The 26063-nt window shown below is 40.3% G+C and overlaps 1 long non-coding RNA gene across 3 annotated transcripts; it reads right to left on the reverse strand.

The window, feature by feature from the left end:
* Positions 1-236: 236 nt before the first annotated feature.
* On the reverse strand, positions 237-23963 carry LOC142864086 (uncharacterized). Of its 3 annotated transcripts, XR_012914677.1 has the most exons (4): positions 23787-23963; positions 17848-17909; positions 2866-3051; positions 237-1834 (listed from the first exon to the last, which is right to left on the reverse strand). It is a non-coding gene; the product is annotated as an uncharacterized LOC142864086 (long non-coding RNA). The 3 variants fall into 3 exon arrangements; XR_012914678.1 differs by lacking the exons at positions 17848-17909; positions 23787-23963 and adding an exon at positions 3216-9952 and having other exon boundaries at positions 238-1834; XR_012914679.1 differs by lacking the exons at positions 17848-17909; positions 23787-23963 and adding an exon at positions 3216-9935 and having other exon boundaries at positions 239-1834; positions 2866-2945.
* Between the last annotated feature and the right edge of the window lie 2100 nt (positions 23964-26063).

Here is a 26063-nt window from a genome sequence, read left to right on the forward strand (position 1 = left end):
AAAGAAAACACATTCTGGGTTATGCTCACCCCATTTCTTCGAATGGTGACTCTTGGAATCCTAGTTGTGTTTGAATTCAAAGGTAAAATTGTCAGAGAAAGACACTTAGTGTCCTGTGCCTTGGCTATAGGAGAAGCTACTGATACAATCTTTCCATCTGGGTAGATGGTAGTTAATGAAATATTGTGGTGTTAAATAGACCAACCAGATTGAAGTCCCAGCAGTGGCCTCCTGACACCAAATCTTATGGTCCATTTGCAAAGGTGAAACCAGAGACATATTTTTTCCATAGCAACATATCAGCGAACAAAAAACAATTTGGCCTTTTAGGCTCAGGTATATTGTATGTGCTGAAGTCATAGCAGATACTAGGTGTTTGTGTGTGTTTAGGTTTTTAAATATATAATTTTTCTCAGTATGTGTTCATCACAATTGTAATTTTCCACATTAATCTTTCAGTTTCTCTTGCATAAGCAGAGAGTGAAAATAGACACGGGTTTAAATCACCTAGTGTAATTGTCACACTGTAACACTGTAATTAGAATAGCGGTTCTCAAAGTGCAATCTCTATACCAGCAGCTTCGGCACCATCTCGGAACTTTCTAGAAATGCAGATGATTGGGCTTCCCTAGAATCACTAAATCAGAAACTGTAAAGGTTTGGCCCTGCAATCTGTATTTTTACCAAGCCCTCCAGGCAATTCTGATACAAGGCAAAGTTTGAGAAAAACTCTGTTATTATTTATTACTGATTACAGTAACCTCATTATGAATTAAGCAAAAGGAAACTGCCAAATAACACATTTTTTGTGCCCAGGTCTGCTATTCATCAAGATAAATAATTTTGGAATTACCGTGTCCACAGATACCTAAAACATAAATCCTAGAGTCCTCCACTGAAAACAGAACTCTGACAGGATGAATTCTCTGCTGTTTGCCATTTAACTTCTGAAGAAACATGAGACTCTGACAAAAAGCTGTTGCATCTGTGTTGTTGATATTGTAAAGGGCGGATGCTATGTCATGTCAGACTCTCAATGACATTTGATTAAAATGGGCAAGTGAAACTCCTACAGTAATTAGTGAGTGCTCCAACTCAAAAAAGAGATGTAAAGCAAAACTAAACTCAAAGAAATAAACAAGCACTTTTTGTTGGAATATAAATGGATGGGAATATTTGGGAAACTGAAGGAAAGAATAAACAATATATAGTATTGTTAACATGATCAGCTGCTTCCCACCCAAGGCACTTTCATTTTAAATCAGAGCTATGCTTTATTACAGTGTAAACCCTGAAGCAATCTAGCACATACAAAGTAGAAAATAAGGTGGTAAGGGAATAGTCTTTGGATAAAGCTTTTACAACCTAAAAACGTGACTGTAAATAAATGCTCCTTGGAAAATTATCAAGCGTGTTCACATTCCTCTAAAAATTAAGTCCACACAAAGGAAAACCAAGAGACCATTTGAGCCTTATATAATCTGTGACTTGACTTCTGCTAAAGAAAAGAAAAACAGCACATTGGACTATTGGGCTTTTAAGAAGTGCTGGAAATAAACTTTACTGAGACATGTGATCAGAGCAACATTAAATGGATTTTAAAACTCTTAAACTCTCAGCTACCTGCCTGGGGCTATTAGGTTTATTTCTTTACAGATATCATGAAGGCTGGGAAGACCTTTGGAATTACTAGAACTTCCAATGGATTTTCTACTTTTCTTCTTCCTCAGGGCCTTCAGATTGGACCCAAGTTTTCCATTTTCTTTCAGGCTTCTTTGCTCCTTTTGAGAAGTTTTTCCTTTTCAGTTGAGTATTTGCACAGATGTCTTTTGTTCTTTGCAAGAAAATTGAAAGTGAAATTTTTTAGGAGTTATTAATGGTTTCCAGTAAAATAGTCCCATGAGCAAGAAGAAATGAAAGAAAAGGAAGAAGAAGAAGATAGAGGAAGGGGGAGGAGGAGGAGGGAGGAGGAAGAGGAGGTGGAGGGAGGAAGTGGAAGAAAGAAGAAGAAGAAAGGAGAAGGAGGAAGAGGAGGAGGAAGAAAGAAAGAAGAAGACTTTGCTGAAATGAGAAGTAGGCAAGTCACTACAGTGTCCACACATAAATCTGTAGCATAAATAAGTCATCTGACTTTGGAGAAGCCTTCTACTTGGAGACTGCAGGAAAACTTTCTGGGTGATTTTCTGAACATTTCTCAATGACATAATGAGGTATAATGTAGCTTGTAATAAGTATCACAATTTTCTAAATAAAAAAATACAGTACCTGTGTCTCAAATATATGTTATACAATGACTCACCGGAGTGGAGTATACTGCCTTGTCCTCTGATGAGAGACTAGACACAGGGAGGCACATGGACTCTATGTAGCACAATGTAGTTCAGAATTTTATTTCGAGTTAATCTAAAGGGCCCCAAAACAAGAACTGCTCTAAATTTTCACCTGTCCTCATAAAAACCCTCTGTGTTCTGACCCATTCCAATAGCCAATATGTGCCAAAAAGAATGGCCAAGGCCTTTGTCACCCAAAGTAACTTCCTTCCTTTATTAGAGAAGGCAAGAAGGGAAACAAAAATGGCGATTTCTGGATTTGAGTGTCATGTATTTTGAAGCATTCTAAGTTCTCTCATATCCTAGTGAAGAGGGGAAAATGGAAACCAAGGATGACCCATGGCTGGAAGTATCTCTGGGAAGAATATGGTAGGAGCCATTGCTAAGTCCATCTTCTCAACCCCAATTAACATCAACCCCAGAAGAGGACCGGGGGTGACATTTGAGGTGTGGGTGAGATTAGAGAGAGAGGAAGGAGAAGAAAGAAGAAGAGAGCTGCTTCACAAACCCAAGGGAGATGTTCCAGAAACATCACCTGTGGTGAGGTCCAGGGAGTGGCCACTCAGAAGTATGTTGCATTTGGCAGTTAGGTGATTACAGGTGACCTTTGCTGTCCTGATTTCAGCCCAGTGGTGAGGACCATAACCAGGTTCATGGGATTGAGAATTAAATGAGAGGTGAGAAAGCTCTTACAAGAAGTTTGGCAGTGAAACAAACATGCCTATAGGCAGGGAGAAAAGAATAAACAGAAAAGAGAAATACAGTGGAAAAATTATTAAATAAATCCCCAGAGAAAGTGAGAAAAGTGAAAAAAATATTGTTTTGGAAAGAAATTAAGGATTCCTTTTCCCCACATAGGACACAGGCAAGGATGAATGAACATACGAGGGCCGTCTAGAAAGTATCCAGCCATCGTTGCACAAGGAGAACGGTTTGTGCCACACCGAGGTAACCTGGCAGCCAAGGAGAGCGGACTGGGATGCGCATGCGTGAACAATGACTACGTCGCTGTAGTAGCCAGCAGGGGCGCTAGACGCCACTGAGTGAGCATGTGTACTGTGTGGCCATCTCATTCAAAGTGAGCGACTTGAGCAACTAACCTGCATCAAAGTTTGACTTAAGCCTGAACATTCCCCCCACGGAAACTACTGGGATGATTCAGAAGGCTTTTGCAGATGATGCAATGAGTGCAGTGCAAATAAAAGTGTGGCAGAAACCCTTCAAAGATGGTCGATCATCTGATGAATGTGATCCACATTCTGGAAGGCCTGCAACAAGCAGAACACCTGAGAATGTTGAACACACGTGTATGGTTTAGGTTAACAGACAGTGGGACAACTGTGGGAGGTCCCAAGGTGCCTACTTTGAAGGGGACCGAGGTGTCATTGTCCTATGTACAATGTTTCTTTTAGCTTGTACCTTCTTCCATAAATGTCTCTAGTTTTCATATTACATGGCTGGATACTTTCTTGACAGACCTCATTATATATGGTAACTTTGGAAGTAGACAAAAGGGAAACTGAGGCAACAGATGCCTCATAGTTTCTTTTCTGAGTAACCTAAGAAGCCTGGCTTTCTGCCAAAAGCAGACATGACTAACGTAGACGGGAATAGGAGTCAAATGAGCTTACGTAGGAGATCAAGGGATATTATGAAAACTGGTCTCTAAGGAGCTAAGCTTAGAAAAGAAAATAATAACTCCTATTTATGTAAGGTGTCTTCCTCTCATCACTACTCTTCCTGGTAAAATGACACGATAAAATAAGGAGAGAAGAAGTGAGGCTGAAGCATAATGATGGTCATTGTCACCACTTTTGTCTGAAAGAGAAACCACCGCTGATTGGCACCTCAGATCTGAACTTGGGACATGGTTTTATCTCAATGGCTGTCATGGGGGCAAAAGTAACATTGGTCCAACATAGGGGAATCATTACCTACGTTCATGGACTCTTTTGCACAGACTGTTGAGAGACCTTGTCATAACCTCATCTGGGGTATCCGTGTCCTGCTTGTTTGGCTCAAATGGGAAAGCAGAGTGCTACCCTAGGTGCTATGTTGATATCCCTTTCTCGGCTCAAATTGTCAGCTTCTGCACAGGCAAGAGGAAAATAATGCCAAATGAAATTGAGAGCCAAAGGAACAAGTCTCAGCAGAGCACCAGATGATATCCACTATTTTCTGGCTGCTTCCTACAAAGCTCAGAAAACAGTAAGCTCTAGAAAACTAGAGTTTTGTTAGAAATGGGAAAATATTCAGCTTACCATATAGACATTGACCCAACATATGTAACAGTCCTTTACAAATTTTTAAGCCCGAAGTGTGTGCTGTCACAAAAAGTTTGAATATTAGCCTAAAACACTGATTATGTTTCCAGTAGAGAACCTTCCAGCAGGTAAGGAATAATGCTTTGAAGTTTGGATACACAGGTGATCGTGTATACTCTCCAGCTGAGAAATGTTGTATAATACCTAATCACAATTCAGCCAATCATTCTTTACTAAAAGTATACTAAGAAAGGGAGAAATATTTACTAATTCTCTCATAACTCACATAAGCTAATATCAGAGCAAGTTTTGAAGAAACTCAAACAACCAGGTATATTTTAGTAGTGAAAGAACTAGAATTCATGTTTAATTTTTCTGACTTTAAGAAAAGACTTACTGGGAACCTTTTCTTAAGATCGGATATTACCTCAGACACAGAAACTAAATATACATCACAATCTGGCTTGATGAAAAAGCTTATAGCTTTAGCTGTCAGGCCTTTAATTACCTCCTTACTTTAATTACTAGGACTTTGTCTGTATCTCTCTCCTAATTATCCCAGGAATCTAAATTCCCCGAATCTTCTTTTCAAGGAGAAAGCTTACTGTTCTCCCTCTCTGCTCCAAGTCTCTGAGTACTTTCTGCCTTACGGCTAACAGAAAAATATAAAAAGAAGAAAAACTACAGCATACACTATTTTTTCCTGTGTCTTCCTTTTGTTCTATCATGAAAGAGTTTCCCTGGCAATTATTATATATTACTAACTTCCTTTGAGTGCTTCCCCTCTTTAATTTCAATTCGTTTGTTGTATTAAACAATTTGTTTGCTTATCTTGGTAACTTTTAGTCCTAAGAAACTTATTAAATGGGTCAAAGCATTTTTCTCCTGAACATTTTAAAATAAAATCCCACTCAAAGAGAGTTTTTAGCCAAGCAATTCAATAATTTCTCAAAATATCTGTTCAGAAAAAATAATTTAAAGATATTTAGTTATGCTTTTCATTATTTTCCCACCATCAAATTGATTGGATATACCCATTTTACACATGAGAATATTAAGGCAAATTTATTTCTCTCCAAATATATTTATTTACTGAGGCAAATTTATTTTTATCTCCATTCACTATTTAAAGTCTCTAGTTCAGAAGTTCATTGTGAAAATTACACAATTAATGTAAGTTATTTACAAGCTACGTAAAACACTTAGCAATGTGTTTATGAGAAAGCAAGTACTTGTAGAAATGTTAGCTGCTGTTTTTATCATTCTGGGAGTGATAAAAAAATATTATCTGCTCTGATAGTTGGCCAGTATTTTCTGCTTAAGAAATCTGTGAGGTGTTTTTCTTTTCAGAGAGGTCATTTATTAATAAAAGTCAAAATTTTAAAGATATTAAACTCCCTATTTAAAAGCAAGCAGGGATTGTGGTTAATCAAAAGCTTCCCATTAAAACTTCTTCAGACATATGTACATATATGGAATGGAACAAACTAACTACAAAGCTACTCATGAGATATAAACTCTAGAGGGATTTGATGTTTGCTGTCATTCCCTCTCAAACTCTAAATTATCAGCTTCTGTTGAGACTTCATCTATCAAAATGTTACTCGGTTCATACTATTCATGAACTCCCCTGAACTATGGCTCTAGGAAAACTGTGAGTCACAGTCCACTTTTTTGTAATTGTCACAAAATATATAATTCTATAAAAACTCTAAAGTATTGCAGCATTTTGCCATTCGGTCTTCAGAATGTGAAGGGTGAAGAATGAAATTTTTTTGTAAGTAAGGATTGCATAGTTCAGTGTAAAAGTTTATGTCTCAGGCAAACTACAGGCGTCTCCTGGAGTATATCTGGGAAGAAACTAAAAACCTCACAGGACCCCAAATATGTGGTCTGTCATGTTAATGGTGGGGATATTTTTTCCTGTGAAGATCTACTGACCATACCCAGGTGTTTAGAAAGACCATCTAAGGGCTTTATGCAAACTCAAAGCAATTCAGTTTTGGGAGAAGAAAGATAAAATATCCCAATCACTTTGCAGATTAAGAACAGTTGATGCAAAACCTCATGCACAAAAAAATATAATCTAGAACATATTTAGAAAGGCAAAGAGGATGGAGAGAAAGACAAAGTAGACACAAAGGACATGAATCAAGAAAAGTGAAGCAAAAAGAGGAGGGAAGAAGATTTTTAGGAACAGAAATACTGCACAGAAAAAGGAAGAGAATAACTTAAGGAAGTTATAACAGAGGCAAAGTGGTACCAGGAAACAATTAAAAGAAGCTCCCTCTACATTAAGGAAGAAGAAAGGGGTGGGGGGGACTTTTCTAGATCCATTTTCAAATTTCAACATTTATTTTAAATATGGATTCATTCTCTGATCACATTCTATAGTTTTCTCACTGCATTGGGTTACAATTGAATACATAATCATACAATGTGGGTTACAGATATAGTATTTAAAGTGAATTTTTTATTGTTTCATTTTTAGTGGCTTTCACTGTGGTGGAAGCATTAATATAAATATGGTTTTATGACAATAATGAAAAATTAGTGTGTTCTAATCGAGGAGATCAAGAGAATATAAGAGGTCCCATTTGAGTTGAACAGCAACCTTCTAAATTGAAAAAAATGAAACAAAACAAACAGTATTAAGGAAATTTTCAAACATACACAAAGGTGGAGAAAATAGTCAAATAATTTCATGCATAATTGTCCCTCGGTGTGGGGCGGGGGTTGGTTTCAGTAAAAACCTCCATATGCATCTGTAACTGATATTACTACATCTAACAAAATTTAAGAGTAATTCCTTAATAACGTCCAACCTAAGCTGGCCCAGGTCAGTTCAGTTTATACCTCTTGTCCTGCAGTAATTATTAACATGACTACTTTTCACCCTCAGAAGTGCCCCAATTAGGATGACATATTCTATGGTCACTGTGTCACCCTCAGTGTAAACTTCATGAACTTGAGATAGTTTGGAACATTGGTTTGGTTTTTATTAAATTTTAAAGGTGCTTTTTAATTTTTAAAAATTATGTAAGACATTTTCATGTTTCTGAAGTAAAGATTATAAAACGAGATTCATCCTTGTCCCCTCTATCCTGTTCCCTTCCTCCCTATAGGTAACCAAATTCAATTAGTTTTATTTATTCTTCATTGTTTCTTTTTGCAACTATGGATAAACTCATTGTTTCACTTGCTCCCTCTTTTAACATTGTTTCATAGCTCACAATTTTAAACTTTACAATATATAGGGGAGATGACTCAATAGCAGTGTATAGAGATCATTCTCAGTTCCTTTTACAGCTACATAGTAATCCTTTTGGTGAAAGTAAATAGCAGTCAGACTCATAGTGATAGCTATTTGGGTGGTTTACAGTCCCTTGCTATTCCAAATGACACTGCAGTGAGTAGCCTTGGACATATTGCCCGTGCATAGATAGATATGTTAACAGATTTCTAGAAGTTGAGGGCTGCTGGATGGATGGATAAATAATTTTGCTAAATATTACAAAATGCCCCTGTATGGGGGTTGCACCAGTTTGCAAATTCACCAGCAATGGATTAGAGTGTCTGCTTCCCTACCCCCTTCTCTGGCTTTGGGCCGTTTGCCTATCTGATAAGTGAGACATGGTATCTCAGTGCAGTTTGCTTTTTAACTTTTTACTGACATATACCATACATACAGAAAAGTGTACGTATGTGTACAGATAGTGACTTTTCACAAACAAAACACACCTGTGTAACCAGCATATGTGTGAAGAAACAGAAAATTATTAATACCAACAGTCTAGAATTCCCCCTTCATGCTCTCTTGGTGAATTTTAATTTGTATTTCTCTCACTTTGAGTGAAGATAAGCTTCTTTTCATATGGTTTAAGAACCATTTGCATCTTTTCTGAAAATTTCTGTTTAAGCATTTTGCCATTTTCATACTGAATAACACAATATGGTTCATAAGAAACTCACAGTTTTTAAGAGAATTGTACTAGCAGAAACAGCATCCACTGGGACAGACAGGATAGAAACATTATAAAATCAAATGAGAACTTTGGACCCACAAACTTTTACAGATAGGAAGCAGGAAGGGAAAGCTACTCAGCTGCACACATGTGCTACATTTTATTCAAAGGAGGAATTAAGAGCCTAAAGGGCAGAACCAAGAGCTGCAGAGATCACTCCTTGGGTAGTGAGTCTGAGCCCTAATCAAGAACGTGTGCTTGCAACATGTGCTTGAATGTTTTCAGAATCTCATGAGCCAGCAATTGCTGTGTGGTTCCTGTTTCCCTCTTTATGAATGGGAGCATCTCTAGTGATTATCTTACTCTGTCCCACCTCCCGTAGGCTCCACATGCAGAGGGTGGATAAGTTGTCTCTTTAGTTCGCAAGTCTTTAGACTGAGAGGAGCTAGCACCTGGAGCTCTGAACCACCATGTAAGAAGTCTGAGGCTGCTATGCTATGAGGAAGCAGAAACTAGCCATGTGGAGAGACCACGTGGAGAGAGGGATGGCTCACCAACGCCCAGGTGCCCCAGAGCACTGTCGATCCATGGCAGCCACCATCAGACCACATAAGTGACCATGAGGCAGAGGTACTCCACTGAGCCATTTGCAAATTCCTGACCCACAAAAACCATGAAGAATACTAAATGCTAGTCATTGCTTTGAGATACTAAGCCTTGGGTTATATATTATGCATCAAATAGATAACTGGAGCAGATTTTGATCCTTGCTTACAAAGTAAAAAAAAGCCCAATTTTTAGTAAATTTAAACTTAAAAAGAAACTCAAGAATGGTAGCTGAAACACAGCTCAAGTTTTAGAAATTAATTCTGGAACTCAAGAGATGTTGGTTGATTTTATACAGATCATCTGTAATTTAAAGTTATCTGACTGCCTTACACCCAGTTTACAAAAAATGAGATGTAGTACCTGAAATTTCTAGCCAACATTTATTTAATGGATATGAAATTTTAACTATTCCTATAAAATTAAGTTTTAAAAAAAATCTAGTCAGTACAAATGAAGATAATAATAAAAACAATACCACCAAAAGCAAACACACTCTTAGAATAAAACTGGAACTACTATTCTCAGATCTTCCTTGATTGTTGTAAGCTTGGCTCTGAATGGGAATGTCAAAGAAACCATTGGATAGAAATTATTTTGTGAGTCAACATAGTGTCCCTTTTAAAAAAAACTTGCCAATCAAATTTGTCTAAAGAAAGTTGAGACTTGAAAGAGGTTTTGAAACTGCTAATTTCTACCTTTTGATATTGTCAAGGCCCAAAAAGCATGGCCATTGGATATAATATCCAATAATTTTATTCTGTCATATTAAAAATAGCATCAAACTCTGTTCTTAATTGAAGTAGTAACAAATAATAAAAACATCAGGTTATATACTTTTTTTTTTTTCTTTTTTTTTTTTTTCTTTTTGAGTTGCCAAGACAGATGAAGAGTTATATACTTTTGATACAGAAGAAATACCTGAACTAACTCATGCTATGATTTGATTATTTTAAAAAATTAGCATTTGGCTCACCTTTTAGATGGTTTACTTGATTTTCCTTTGAAAGCTTTTGAAGTCTCAGCACATTTCATGCATTTAATAGGTGTTTCCCCTTTCTCTTTAGTGGGTTTTATTTTTAATTTTAATTTTAACAGGATATCAGGATGTGACTTGTTTTGTTTCTCGGTTTTATGTCAAAGAAGAAAAAATAATGGATTCTGAGTAATCCATTATTAGCTTATCCATTATTGGATAATCCATTTAACAGTCAAATTTTGAAGACAGTCTAGGCAAGGTAAGAGCTAGAAATGGTCTTCACAAAGCTTAGCCCATCTGAACGTGAAGAGGAAGAGAGAGAGGGATTTCTTTGGGTTGAGTTGTGGTGTGCTATGCTGCCCCTCTGCCACCCTCACCCCACCATGAGGGAGGAGGAGGGGATGCTTCACCCCCACCCTAGTGGGAGAGAGCTTAGGTAGGACCACACAGAGAGCCGGCAGAAAGCTGGTGTTGTGAGATCAGCCTGATGTGGTGTGTTGGGGTCCACTACCTTCCACCGATGCCCGACCATGGGTGCACGTTGCTTCCCTCGGGTCAATGGGGCAGCCCACAGATGGCGGCTGCACGTGGTCATGTACAAAAGGGGATGTTTCTCAAAGGTCTCATTCTAGAAGCACACCCACTTCACTCATCTCAGCAGAAGGAACCTCCTAGTAGACCTTAGTTGCAGGGGCTGAGGGTTGGAAAAGGTTGAAAATGGCCAGCCAGGAAAGTCCAGATCTACCTCCCTGGAATTCAGCTGGAGGTCCCCAGAGGGGATTCCTCACTCAGAATAAATCCCCATCACCCAGAACAGGAATTGGCTGTGGGAATGTCCCACACTCAGAGAGCGCTCACGACAGATCAGCTTGGAGGTCACTAGGAGCTCGGCTGCCTCCCTACTTCCCCCACCTTCCTGGGCTGAGTCAGCCCCCAGACTCACTGTCTGTGGGTGTTGGGTAGTCAGGGGTCAGGCAGGAGAGCAGGATGGGAAGAGAGAAAGCAGAAGTTTCTTTTTTTTTTTTTTGAGACAGAGTCTCACTCTGTTGCCCAGGCTAGAGTGCTGTGGTGTCAGCCTAGCTCACAGCAACCCCAAACTCTTGGCCTCAAGAGATCCTCCTGCCTCAGCCTCCCGAGTAGCTGGGACTACAGGCACACACCACCCTACCTAGCTAATTTTTTGTATATATTTTAGTTGGCAAATTAACTTTCTTTCTATTTTTAGTAGAGACGGGGTCTCGCTCTTGCTCAAACTGGTTTGAAACTCCCTACCTGGAGCCATCCGCCCACCTCGGCCTCCCAAAGTGCTAGGATTACAGGCGTGAGCCATCAAGCCCGGCCAGAAGTGTCTTAATCATGCCTTTTTACTTTCTATAGTTCTGATGCTTTGACATTTGGGGTCTTGCAGACCCTGGAGATCCTTCCCCCTTTCAGGGGCTAGCTAGTTCCTAAGGACAGTACACGACTGCCCTGGGAGCATGTGCAAACCAAGCAATCCATAGCCCCAAACCCCACTACCTTCCCGCCACCCTCTGGGCCACTATCCCCCTGCCCTAACCATGCCAGGGTCGGATACCAGAAGACTGGAGACATCCCCCATCCCCCATCCCCCAGAGCCTGCTGAAATTATTCAAACTGGCCACGCTAAGCCAGCTCACGCTGCCCTGCCCAATTCCACAGAAGTCACAGTGAAGGCTGCAGCCCACATTTCCCCTTTGCACTCTCTGCCCGGTGACCTGCCCCATGTTTCCCCGTGTGGCCCTGTGTGGCATGCCTCCTGCTTCTAGGGAACTGTGAGTGGACATTTCTTGATCGCTTTCCATGACAGTCATTTCTGTGTCTGTGTGTCTCATCACACCAGAGTGAAACAATATCCCAGTGCCCCAGACAGCAGGCCACCCCATGACAGCCTTCCCAGCTTACAGCAGGCCCAGGGGAGGGGGACGCTTCCCCTTTGAATGAGACTTGAGATTTTACTATGTCACTTGATTGGGCATTTGGTTATTAAAACGAGGCTCTTACTGAAACTAATAGTTAGAGAAGACTTTTTGTTCCATAAGAATAAGAGGGCCTAGAAAAGCTACAGGATCCAGCTGAGAGTCTACAAGTTTCTGGGAAGAAACAGTGAATTAAAGGTACAGTAGGTGGAAAGAATGAAGTTGTTTTCAGCTGGAATCATTTTGAGTTGAGCTTATTGAATGCTCTGGTTACCTAACAGAAATGCACACATACATCACCATCGAGTTACTTGAGGAAGGAAGTTCTTCTTACTGACAATGCAGTGTTTTAAGTGAAAATATGTTTCAGAACATTGCCGACAAAAGCATTTTGAGAAAAGTTATGTGTAGTGACTTTTTAAAAGACAATTTCGCACTAATATCGAATTTAGTAGCCCTTGTTGTATGAAGAAATGTCTCCTCTGGTTTTGTGTGTCACTTGAATTGAAAATTTCTCTTGAAAACTGCTTGAAGTAGAGAGGCTTGACCATGTTTCAGAAGTCTTGAAATATCCTTTGGCTTTCAATTCCTCTTTTGGCAATAATTCTTAATGAAGTAAGTTTTAAAAATGCACAAAATATTAACTATAAGGATGTTCACTGCAGCATTGTTTATAGGGCTAAAAGTTGGAAACATCCTCAGTTTTCAGTAAGAGAATGTCAGTTAAATAAATTATTGTATGTTCATGCAAAAGAATACTGTCCTATTATATAAAATGATGCCGTAGATCGATGTTTGTCAAACATTATTATTATTGTTTTCATTATTTCCCCTTTAAAGTATCTTTTTAGACTTTTTTTTCCTAATTGTTCCTTCCTACCCATTCACTCTTCCCTATGAATTCTTTTTTTTTTTTTTTTTTTTTTTTGAGATGGAGCCTTGCTCTGTTGCCCTGGAATGCAGTGGCATGATCATAGCTCACTGTAACCTTGAATTCCTGGGCTCACTTGATCCTCCTGTCTCAGCTTCCTGACTAGCTGGGACAACAGGTGCATGCCATCATGCCGGGCTAATTTTTAAAATTTTTCGAGAGACAGGGTCTTGCTATGTTGCCCAGACTAGTCTCAAACTCCTAGCCTTAAGCCATTCTCCCTTGGCCTCCTAAAGTGCTGGGATTGCAGGCACAAGCCATAAAATTTTAAGATCACAGATATATATCTTTTACATACTCTGTTCCTTTGAGAGGGGGGGCACAAATCATCATAATATCTAAGTTATTTCATCCCAAAGACTCAATTTTTGCCAACTTGGGGATGATATCAAACCCATTGAGAATGCATGTTGTTGATGAATACTGACATGGAAAGACAGTAATGATATTTGGGAAGATTAAAAAAAAGAATGTATAATATCTATTTTCACTTATTTGTAAATAGGCATAGAATAACTTATAGAAGTTTCTATCTAAAGATATTAATACTGGTTATCTCTGAGTGGAAAACAGACCTAATGTTTATTAATCTTCTATTATGTGTGGGTACTTTTCATGCCATTTAACCCTTATAATAATGCTGTGAGGTTTTGGAGGCCTACGGGGAGAGACCAGTGTAGCATGGTGAGCATGGTGTTTTGCACAAGTTCACATTTAGTAAATGGTAGTTTATTTTTACTATTATCTTATTTTAGAGGCTATCTTTGAGAGACAGAATAGTTTTTTAATACAGCATAGATGAAATGTTATAATGACTCATAGAGCCAGATTGCCCAGGTTTGAACCTTTGCCCTGTTAGCGACATGGCCTCGGACAGTCACTTTATCTCTGGCATTCATCTGCTTCACTCATTAGGTGATCATGGTGACAGCACTTATACCTACTCATACTCATAGGGTTGTTGTGAGGATTAAATAAATTACTCTTTGTAACTTGCTGGGAACATTGCCTGGTATGTAGCAAGCACTTAGTGAGTGGTAGCTGTTAGTCTTACTTAATCTTCATAGTGAGTTCATGATGGGAATATGATTATTTCTGCTCCCCAGATGTGAAGACTGAAGCTCAGAGAAGTTGAGTAGTGGAACGATGCTTGCTGAGGGTAAGGACGTCTGCAAAAGCAAGACACTGGGCGAGTGCCCGGGAGTCAGGCAAAGGGTCCAGCAATCGGGTTATAGAAAAAGTTAAAAGGCACCAGAGATGAGTGTGTACATTTCCTAACTATGTCTATAGTGAATATCACCTACATGTATGCATAATATGTGTCTCATATACATGCATGCTCATCTGCTGTGTGCTCCCGTGGTCTTTTCTCGAAACCACAGTGGAGCAGTAGGGTTGGGGAAAGTGCATTACTTTGGAGTTGAATCCTGGCTGCGATGGTGATTCAGGAGCTGAAGGTGACCCAGAAGTGAGGGGGCTTCACCAGTCTGATAATCTCCTATTCACCCCATTGGGGAAGGAGGTGGTTGAACACAAGACACCTAACACTGGACAGATGGGGCTGGCGACAGTTTATTAGTCACCTGTATTCACAGCCCTGGGGAGGAGGACACTGCGTGCCTTACTGAACGGGGCCACACAGGGGCTGCTCTCAGAAATGGAGTGGACCAGCAGGGGCTCGGGGAGGCAGGCTTTGTATTACCAAGAGGGAGAAGTGCCCCTGGTTCCCACAGAAGCACCTGACTTGCTTATTCAGATAATTTCACAGGCTAGTAGGGAAAGTGAAATTCATAAGGTTGAGGATCAGGTGGAGTGTGGCTGGTCTGGCTGATAAGGCAGCCAGTTGGACATGCTCCCCCTCTGGGTTGGGAGCATATCTGGTAAGAGCAGAGTAGCTCCTGGTTAGCCCTTTGGAGCCCTGTGAGGCTCAAAGATGTCAAGGTAGCACTTGACATGTTAAGCCTTACTATGCACTTGATCCAAGTTGATGACTTTGACAATGAGAGGCAGGGTGATGGCATAGTCTGATAGCATGGGATTCTAAGCCAGGAGATTTTAGGATAAGGGAGAAATGTTGTGTAAGGAGTAATGGGGAAAACAGAGGACATGTTCCCCACCCACTATGTGAGACAGCTGCAGGAGCAGCAGGTCCTCAGAGGAGATGCAGGTTTCAGTTAGGCAGTGAAAGGATCATTGCAGAAAAAAAAAGTGTGAGCAATGGGGAAATCAGCTGATGATGACCCATGACTTCTAGAAGTTTGAGAAATGGGGGGAAAGAGAGATGTGCAGAACTGTATGGTGAATAGATACAGGAGATTAACTAGTGACACAGGAGTTTGGGGCTTCTTGTGGTGACAGATATAAACAAGGGTCAAGCATCTCAGGAGATTGGGCACAAGGATCTCAAGGCAGATAGTGGCAGCAAAGCTGACCACTCCATGGACTAGGGAAGAGCAGACAGGGTCTGGTCTGGCTCTGCCATTTATTATTAAATCTTGAATTAATATCTGGGCTTATTTTCCATGTGTATGAAATGAGGGAGTTGGAATAGAATATTTCTTAGCTAGCTTTTAATCCATAATATAAGATGTTAAGCAGAGCTTGCAGAGCCATAGTATCAGGGAAATGACTTGCCCAAACCAGTGCAGCACCTTTAGGCCACCATGGCCATGCCCAGCTCACCCCGTGTGCCAATGCACACTCTCTGTTGGAAGAACCAAGTCAGAATTATCCATCATGATTCCTTCTCTCCAACCACTCCATTTTGCTTCTGACTCTATTTGCTTCTAACTTCCCTCCTTGCTTTGATCCTCAAGTTTCCTCCTGCACACATCTTTCTTCCTGGCTAGGATCTTAATGCTCTAGGATTCTGATTCTCTACTTGAGTCTTCATCTCAGCCCTATTGGATCCAACTCAGAGCCTCCCCAGCAAGCCTCGCCTCTTTGCATGGCAAAGACCCTGTTTATCACAGCTTGAGTGAGAATAGCGCAGTTAGGGCATTCTTAGATCTCCCTGGCTGGGCTGTACTGGTTTACACAGGGTAGGAAGCCTTTTCTCCTATCTCTCTCCAAACACAGGTACCCTTTACAAAGCATAAGCAGAGAAGTTCTTTTCATGAACATCCTGAGATATGGGGTGTAAGTACTGGAGTAGCAGAGCCCTGGCTTTCACGGTGGCCTTAGTTCAAAGATTTGTTCCTCTTCCACGTGCACCAGTAATTTCCTCCAAACATTCCACTCATATCACAGAGGGGTTCTTGAATCAGCAAGTCTGCATAACATTGCAGGAAGTTCACGGGCTTTCTTAGACCCACCCAAGGATGGATGCTCTAGAATCCCATAGACCTCTTAGGTTTTCTCTAATTTGGCCAGAGTCCCTTCCTGGGAATCTCATTTCCTCCTTTCAGGGAGAAATAAGAGGCTGGAAGGGTTCCATTCCTTCCCTTGTCTCAGGGAAATGAAATTCCCAGGACGAAATTTTAGACATTCCCATTTTGAGTGTTGGCAAAATTAAATTTATTAGGCTTGGCATGTGAATAAGGAAAAAAATAAATAAATAAAACCTTCTATTCCCCCCTGTGCCCCAAAATTCACATATCATGATTGAAAAAGTTCTCCCTGAGAAGCTTGTCTTTTCAGTTCATAGCCACAAAAGTGGATCAAATGCTCCCCAGACAGTCCTGCCACTCGTCACTTCCACCCCTGCCAGCCCATATTCGTCCTTTAAATCTGACTCCCATTTATATCCTGCCCAGTGATCAGACTGGGACTATGGAACTTGGCTGAAATGGCATCTCCATGCTACACAGTTTCTCACACACTGATACTTAGTCATTGTTACCAACGGCACTAATCATATTATTTATTCTCCTTAGGACACATAGTAACTTTCTAATTTTTTTTCTAATTATTTATAAACTTACACATTTTGTGTGGTCATCAGTTGTCTTCAAAGGGAACACTGACATTTCCTGTTGTTAGCAACTGCTCTGCCTGGCAATTGGTTATCCGATATGCCTGATTAACGAGTTTCCCTTTGACATTTAATAAACTGCAATGATTTCACATTTAGGTATTTCTCCACTCACTCCATTAGGACAAAGGGTCATATAAAAGCTAACTTAGTGGGGTCAATTATAAAAATAGAGGAAATTTGTATGGATAAGTAGAAAGGAAAAGGTATTTTTTCTAACTCAGTATTTTGAAGTTTAAATGTCCAGCTTTGGACATTTGGAATAGATGGCATCTTATTTTAACACTTTTACTGTTTACAATTTTCCTTAAAATGTATTTGCCATCAACTCAATGCTTTTGCTGTGATTTCTTCTCTTTAACAATAAGATATTATTAAATAAAAGGCAAAGAAGCAAAGTTTCTATTCCATTTTTTAATGGAACTAGAGCTCCCAAATTAAGATAGACTTAAGTTTTTTATTTTCAAAAAAATACCCCTCAATATATGTTCATGAAAACTCTATATATCCAACCAGTCAATATTTCAGACTATATTGAAAGGAAAGCATAATTCACAAGTCATCAACCTACATAAATGCTCAAATACCATGCCACTGGTAATTTGATTTTATGCTAGAGTAGACTTAGATGGTAGAACTGAGAGTATTTTTTTGATTATCCTTCCTTTAAAGGAAAACATGCTCCAAAGCAACCTAGCAAAATACCCCAATCACTTCTTCCAGTATGTGATAATTCTTATCTTTACATAGTTATAGATATAGGAAGGATAGAATTTTTAAGCACCCAAACATTTCTTCCTAAAATACATTCTTGCTAGTGTTTTGCTCCAGATGAAAGTTTAAATCTTAGGCAAAAACTTACCAGGCTTGCCTCTGTCAGTTCCTTGGAGAGGTTCCTCTTTAGTTTTGACGTTATATCTGAAACTTAAAACGTAAAATGCATACAGTTAAGCTTCCTGGTGTTGTTGACTTCGCTTATTCCAATGAACTCCCAATCCCTCCTCTCTGTAAAATCTTCAAGTTATTTTCTTCCTGATCTTCCTTCTCTCCTAGACTCCAAGCCATGGATGAAAAACACACAATCCTCGGCTCACTTGTCAAGGAAAAGGTGTAAAATGTACATATCACCAAACACATTAGGAATTATCGATTGCAGTGTGATTTGAAAGTTTCTTCCAATAGACATAGCTAATCCTATTAGCTCTCTGCTTGTATATATTTGGCAAGAGAGTAGGGCTTTTTTTTTTTTTTCAGTGCAGCAATAATATAAGTGCAGGAAGGGACTCCTCTGCTAGCCAGAGAGGGAGAGAAAGGGAGAGTATTCTAAAAGGAGCTGGAGGGTAATCAGACCCCTTTGGCTCTGACAGCTAGTCCAAAGCATGCTCCAGGAAGTGCACCAGTTAGCTAAAGTTAGAGAAACAGTGGCCTCTTATGGTGCCCCAAATGTCACACCGATTACATACGGTGTGGTGACTCGCAGTTTATTTTGACAGTCATTCAGATTAAAATATGGGATGAGAAGACAATGCAACAAAAAAGTCATCTTAGACCTCATTATTTCAGTTCTATAAATAAGGTCAAACAAGGTCTCATTCTGTTATTGCCCTCTGTCCTTCCTTTCCAGCAATGGTTTCCTTCCTCCTCCTATTTTAAAGATGCAAACAAACATACTGTAATGAGGTTCATCTTTTTTTAAAAAAAAAATTAGCATCAACATGGGAATTTTTGTGTTCTGGCTTCTTCTACAGTGATATAAACAAACGAACTTAGAGTGTTTATTTTGACAACCTATATTGAAAAAAATATTAATATCTTACAACTGGGAAAAATCCTCCATCTCTGTAGGGAGCTGTTTTGTTCAATTGGCACAAAAAATATAGACAAGAACCACAGACACTGGGTAGCGAGAAATCTAGGTTCTTCCACTAATGACTGTTCTTTTATGCCATTTTTACAAATGTGAGCACAGGCAGGAAAATTAGCACATGTGGCTGTACCCAGAAACTAATAACGAGCTGACTCTAAAGAAAACCTGAGAAGTTGCACCCTGACTCTTTCCAGATTTGGCATTTATTGTGTTTCAGGGATTTTTGGTGTATTTTATCTAGTGACACGGCGCAGTGACATTCAGAACAGAGAGTGACGGTGAACGTGGGCAAAGCCAATATAAATCGTAGGAAAGAGAAAAAATATTTGGGGAGAGTTTCCTGAACGTTGAGTAGCATGTATTTGGTGGGAAGACAACATCATCATACATAGGTAAAAATAAAATAAAATCAAAGATAAATCAAAAGGAAAGCTCCCTTAGTCAGAGATTATTTTGTTAAAGATAATACAAGGTTATTTGAAATAACATATTTAGCAGAAAACTCTGAGCCCAAGACAGTTTTATTACTCCGTATTATTCTCTGTTGTGTCATATTATCTGTTCACCAAGCACAAAAACAAATGACTATGGATCAATATCAAGATTCTAAGATAATTATCCTATTGGTTTTCAATTATAACTTCCTCCAAGGGAAGTTATAATTGAAAACTTCCCTTATTTCCTAGAAATAGTTTATTTCTAGTCTTATTTCCTAGAAATAGTTTCTTTAATTACATATACATTCATAAAAATTTCTCAACACACAAATGTTTCATAATGTCACTGGATGGTGGATTTTTATTTATGCCTGAATGCACATCCATTGAAAACGTTTTGCAGTCCTAATGGAAAACCAAGAGGAAACCCAGCTAAGGCCCCCTTGAAGTTAGCAAACCTAATGACATACTCTGTAGAATGAAACATTGCAGTTTTGATATAAATGGATTCTTATCTGCTTCCGGAGTTAATATTGTATTTATCTAAGCTGTAAACAGCTCCCAAAGGTCAGACTACCTCACCAAAAAGGACTCTGATTTCTGTTCCGTTAAGGCATGTATCTCTGCTTAGCTATTGTAGTATTTTATCTCCCTTTCTCTTCTTTGTTCTGTCTCTTCTTTGAAGGTCCCCTGTTCATCTTTGCCACGTCTCACAATCTATTCCACTCCACAGATATTTACTAAGTCAGAGAAGAATGTTACCTCTCTACCCATGATGTGCTATTTTATTCTGAAACAGTTATAAGGGACACAAAACATATAAAGATTTTGAACAGTAGTAGTTGATCTCATTTCTTTTTCTTTTTTCCCAGATATTTTTTTCTTATTATAAAAGCAACAAACGCTCAAGGTACAAAATTTTAAAATTCCAGAAATGTACAACGTACAAAAATAATAATACAAATCAGTCACATTACCATCAGCCAGAGATAATCACTCTTAACCAGTCCATTTTTTTCATTTATATATTTATTTTTAATAATATTTAGATAGTATTTTGTTCTGTTTTTTCCACCTACCCTTATATTATGAGCATTTAAGTCCCTGTTATTCCAATGTGGTTTTTAACTTCTACACAATACTCATAATTTAATTCTTCCCCCATCGTAGTAGAGCATTTAGATATTTCCCAGTTTTTCATTATTTAATGTTATTGAGAACATCTTTCTTGCCATTTTAAAATTTCCCTTCTTCATGAAGTGCAATAATTTCATGTAATAGTTCTACATATGTAACAAGTTTCAGCCACCTGTGGGGTAACGGCTGCCATCACATTTCTTTTTCAGATGAGGGTCTCAGAGAGACTGTGTGACTTGCCTGAGGCCATAATAACTAGTTATTTGAAATTTGAAATTCATTGATATATTCACTTTCCTCATCTCTCATACTCTATCAAATCTGGTCTATCTTTTCAATTGCCTTTTTTTTTTTTTTGAAACAGAGTCTCATTCTGTCCCCTGGCTAGAGTACAATGGTGTCATCGTAGCTCACTGCAACCTCCCACTCTTGGGCTCCACTGATCCTCCTGCCTCAGCCTCCCGAGTAGCTGAGACTACAGGCATGCACCGCCATGCCTGGTTAATTTTTCTATTTTTTTGTAGAGATAGAGTCTTGCTCTTGCTCAGGCTGGTCTCCAACTCCTGACCTAAAGCAACCCTCCCACCTTGGCCTCTCAAAGTGCCAGGATTATGGGTGTGAGCCACCATGCCCGGCCCTTATTTCCATTTCATAAGAATTCCTGCCACCCCATTCCGGTCCCTTTGTTGCACCCATGGCCAAAAGCCACCCGGAGAGCCTCTAGGCCACCTTGTTCACATTCCCCCTACACACCACTATCAGATGTCACTTATGTGACTTCGTATGTCGCTGTCCAGTTCAAAAATTTCATTGACTTCTTTGTGAAACCCTACGTGAAATGTAAACCCCTCTGCCAGGCTCTCAAAGCCTCACTTTCCCTTCCAGTCTTTCATCATCCACCTTTACCTGTCTGTCCATTCACTATCCCATTGCCAACTCTCTGACGTCTACTTATGTCACTTCCCCCATTCAGAATACTATTTCGTGTCCCCTCATCTCTTCAACTTTCACTCAATCCTCTAAAGCACCATTCCAGCCTTCCTGATTCCAGGAAATAGCATGAACTTCCCATTGTACATGAAATTGTTCAACTTCAGTCCAAGTCTGTACTTTGCCACTTTTGCTGGGGAATTTTAGGGCAAATAATTAATTTTGCCGAACCTATTTCTGTGTAGGCAAATAAGAATAATTATACTAATACCTGCCCTATCAACCTCCCAGCATCCTAGGAAGGATTTAATATGTATTGCAGAGTTTCAGTAAGCTGCTCAGTGCTACACAAATGAGAGAAAATATTGTTCACTTTGTCCACTAATATCTGTCATCTTGGGCCATTTCAATATCTAGGTCTAGATCACATAATGTAGCATTGAATTATGTTCTGTCCCATCATATTGTCTCATTATATTATGTATGTTAATCATCTATCCATAGGTTGGCTGTGAAACCTCTAAATTTAATACAGTATCTGATATTACACCTCTAACCCCCAGAGCCTACCACTGCACATTGCCATGACTGCTAGTCTCATTGAGAGGGGTCCTAGCTGGTAAGGTCTTTATGGGGTCACATTGGGATTTCTCTGTAAGTGGAAGAGCCAGTGAGGCTCCAGTCTTCTGGAACTCTTCTGGAGTAGAAAATTCTTACACTTTGGGGGTATCCTAGAAAACTGGGATTAAAGTTAGTATATATCTTGCGAAGTCTATGCAAATGCACTCTCAGTTTGAATCTTGTCTCTCAGAGAAATTCACTGACTTTTTGTAGCACCCTTTATTAGGGGTCAGAGCTCAGAAGCAAGAACGTCTTGCAGACATCTAACCCAGACCTTTGGTTATCTCTCTCAGAAAGGTCAGGCTACTTAATTGTAATATGTTGTTAAAGATAGTCTGCTAAGATCTGCTTATGGATTCCTCATTTAATCTGAAATTCATTTCTCAGTTTTAATTATGTAGTTACTAGAATCTTTAAGAACATTTTCCCCAATCGGTCTACCCCTAAACAAGTCAATTCTAGGGTTGGGGTTAGGGTTAGCGACAAGAGGTAGAGTTAAGCCTACAGTTAGGGCTAGTGCAATGTAGAGAGTTACAGTTAAGGTTGTGTGTAGAGTTAAGAGTTAGAGTTAAGTTAGGTTTGTGGTTAGTGTTAGGGTTAGGGTTCAGCTTAGGATGAGGCTGAGATTTAGGGTTAGGCTTAGGGTTAGCATATATGCTAGAGTTAGTGTTAATTTTATACTCAAGGCTATAGTTTAGGGTTAGAGTTAAGGTTAGGATTAGGTTAGGTTCCTAGATGCAAAAGACATTTTTACATAAAGGTATTCTTGAAAATTTCACTTCGTAGAGTAAAAAAAGATATGTCTTTCACATTTTTACCCACTTCCTCAGAACTAGCAAAAACACTGTTGGAGTAGAATCCTCATTTTATAGTATTCTAAGATTAAATGCAACTATACAGTTTTCCGTAGTTTATCAGAGTAGTTTTTTTAAATCTTTAGTACTGAAATGGTAACACCTTTAATGTCAGTATTAACACCCAAAGGTCTATTTGTAGATCCTATTCCCCTCTTCCCTTGACATCCCTGACCCCCACATAAAAATTGACACCATTAAAACAAAATGCTATAATCCAGAATGCTCTTAGATTTTGCCTGAATAATATTTTTTAAAATAAAGACTATATATACTTTTGAAGCACTAGTCATTTTTCAAGTACTATAAACAGAAAACTCTCTCTTTAATAATGCTTCCAAATTGTTAGATATTAGCGAAATATGTATTTCCAGCCCAGAACTCTTTCTCCAACTAGAAACTTGGATGTCCAAAGATCGAATGATGTCCCCATGTGGCACTTGCACTTCAGCAGGTCCAAATGTGAAACCAAGGTCTCCACGGCCCTCCCCCAGCTTACCAACTTTACCTATTTTTCTTCCATTCTATTTAATGATGGCACCATTCACCAAGTGCGCCAAACCAGAAACCTTCACCCCACTCCTCCTTCCTCACTTCCCACTGTTTCATTCTATTGTAAAAATCATCTCAAATTTCCTCTCCATCCCCTCTCTTATGTCTTCAGGTTGGCCCTCATCAACTCTTGCCTAAACCATTTTGTACCAGCCTCTTAAATAATCTTCAGATAACTTCCCTGCCTTCAAAGCTCTTGTCTTCCCCATGCTATCACCAGAATGTGACATCTTGGTTATTTTATCTACCAGTTGAAAAAATCTTTCCTAGGTTCCATTCTACAGTCTCTTTTATGAAAACTTTCTCACTTGTCTGTTCCCCTAAAAGTTTCCAGTTCCTTCTTTGCCTCCCCCCACCACCCCCCACCTCCAACGATACCTGGAACAGCTCTGGTTGCACTTACCACACTTTGTTACACCTGTTTCTCGGGAGTAGATGGTACACGTCTGAGAGTTGAGATTATCTCATTCATTCCTGCACCACCAGTTCACAGAACAGTGCCGGGCCCATAAATGAATGTTCACAAGTTTTGCTGGGAGAAAATAGCTTAGAGAACTCAGTAACCCTCATAGATCCTCTTTATATATTAGCATGTCCGGTACTAAAATAAAACTTATGCTGTGTAAGGTTTCTTTAAAAAGCACACCCTGCATCTTAACAGGAAGTTACAGATTAATAAACAGCTGACGGAACAAACTAAATAGCAACCAAAGGATCCCCAGAGGACCATTCCATTGCTGCTGAACTAGATCAGGGAGAGAGAGAAAATGGGGACCAAACTCTTCCATCACTCCTCAATGATGGAAGAGTTTGCAAAGTTGCTCGAAAGCTCTGAGTATCAGAGTGTTGCCTATTTCTCTACTCTCTGTGGTGAAAATTCAGGAACAGAAAAATGAATAACAGAAATGAATTTGGGAGGCCATGTGAGTACAGACACTGGATTATTACTAAACTTTTGGACGCAGAATGTCTACCACACCCCACCTCATTCCCTTGTGTGACACAGAGGTTTGTATGTGGGGCGTATTCAGTTTTAAAGTTGCTGTTCATGAGAATATGTGGCGAGTGTATAGACAATCTATGGTTTTCCATAACCACTGGCTGTCTGAGCTACAGTAGAACTAAGGAGAGGCTGTAGAAGCTGGTTTTACAATTTTAAAATCAAAGAACTGAGCAACCAGTCTTTATTACAGAACTGAGGGTTAGATGCTATTAATAAGAACTCTTATCAGCAGTTTTCTCCTGGAAAAGAGTCTGTGATCAAAGGAAACAGGAGGGATGATGGGTGAGACACAGTATGCAAATGGATCATGGCCAGCCCACATATAAAAATGGAACAGTGACTCCTGCAGCCACCTGACCCAGAAGGGTCACGATTCAGTCGATACCTGCAAGCTTCCCTAACGTCTGCTCCCCACCTTCGTGCTTCCAACTGAGGACCAACCAGAGAAAGCCAAGCATGTTCCCCAAACCAATCATACAGGATGCTTTCCTTTGGGTCCAGTGTCCCCAGCTAACAGCCTCCAATCTGGGCACACCTGCAGTCTCCCTTTGTCTGCTATAAAGCTTCCCACAGCCCTGCCTGCCTCTGCCTCTCTGCCAGGCAAAGTGGTGGTGGCTGACTTCCCCGCCACAGCCAGCTCCGGGTGAATAGCCTCTGCCTGTTCTCATTTGGGTAGTCTTCGTGTATTTCCCCCCTGGGTGCCTTTGAAGCATCCCCGAGCCAGCTTGTGTGTGATGGGAGGAGGCCTTGGCATTGGGTGTGGGGAGGGAAGTGGGAATGGAAATTGGAGCGAGTCCTTTCGAGTTTGGTGCAAGTAGTTGGGGTGCAGGTAGAGGGCACAGGGTGACTCCCCAGGACGGAGTCTGGGGCCACTGGGTAAAGGGAGGAGGAGTTAAAGAAATATGCCCCTCGGGGATCCCCTGGCACCGGGCCCAGGGCGGGGGATGCGTGTGTCGCCTGTGCTGTGGTGGAGCAGTGACCGTGGACACTGGAGGTCTCCGGGCTGTGCGCGCAGAGGCGGAGCTGGGGCGCAGCAAGCCCTCGCAGCCCAAGCCCAAGACGTTTCTGGAGCCAGTGTAGGGGCGCTGCAGAACCCAGTGCTCGTATCCTGGAGGTGGCCGCTGTTACCTCTGTGATCCTGTCCTTCTGCGTGCCCGAGCCCAGCTGTCCAGCTGGTGCAGAGCGTGCATGTCCAGGAGGAGCCTCTGCCCCAGCCGGGCACCACGGCGTGTTGGTGTGACGACAGCATCTGCCACCGGGGCAAGGAGGAGCAGCTCTACAGCGGGGAAGAGCTTCTTCTAGGACCAGCAACGTCCTCTCAACTGAGGGCCGGCCTGGTGGAGGAGGTCCCGCTGGTGAAGCTCGTGCTGGTGCAGTGGCACAGTGGCGCAGATCCCTCACGAACAGTGGGTGACGGGGAAGGAGGTGCTGGTGACGTCTGCTGGCTTGAACTCACAAGCAGGCCTGATGCATCGTGTCTCTGCAGAGCAAAGAGGGTTTAAAGTAAACAGATTCTCACAGGACCAGCGGGGACAAAACAGCCCAAGACTGTGAGGGCAAAATGCTGGGATTCAAACAAACATAGCTCACTCCAAAGAAAAGTTGATCCTACCAGATGAACTCACAAAGTTATCCATAACAATTGGGCAAGAGTGCTTGGCTCATGGCTGCTATCCT

Source organism: Microcebus murinus, chromosome 24, assembly GCF_040939455.1.
Source record: "Microcebus murinus isolate Inina chromosome 24, M.murinus_Inina_mat1.0, whole genome shotgun sequence".
Lineage (NCBI taxonomy): Eukaryota > Metazoa > Chordata > Mammalia > Primates > Cheirogaleidae > Microcebus > Microcebus murinus.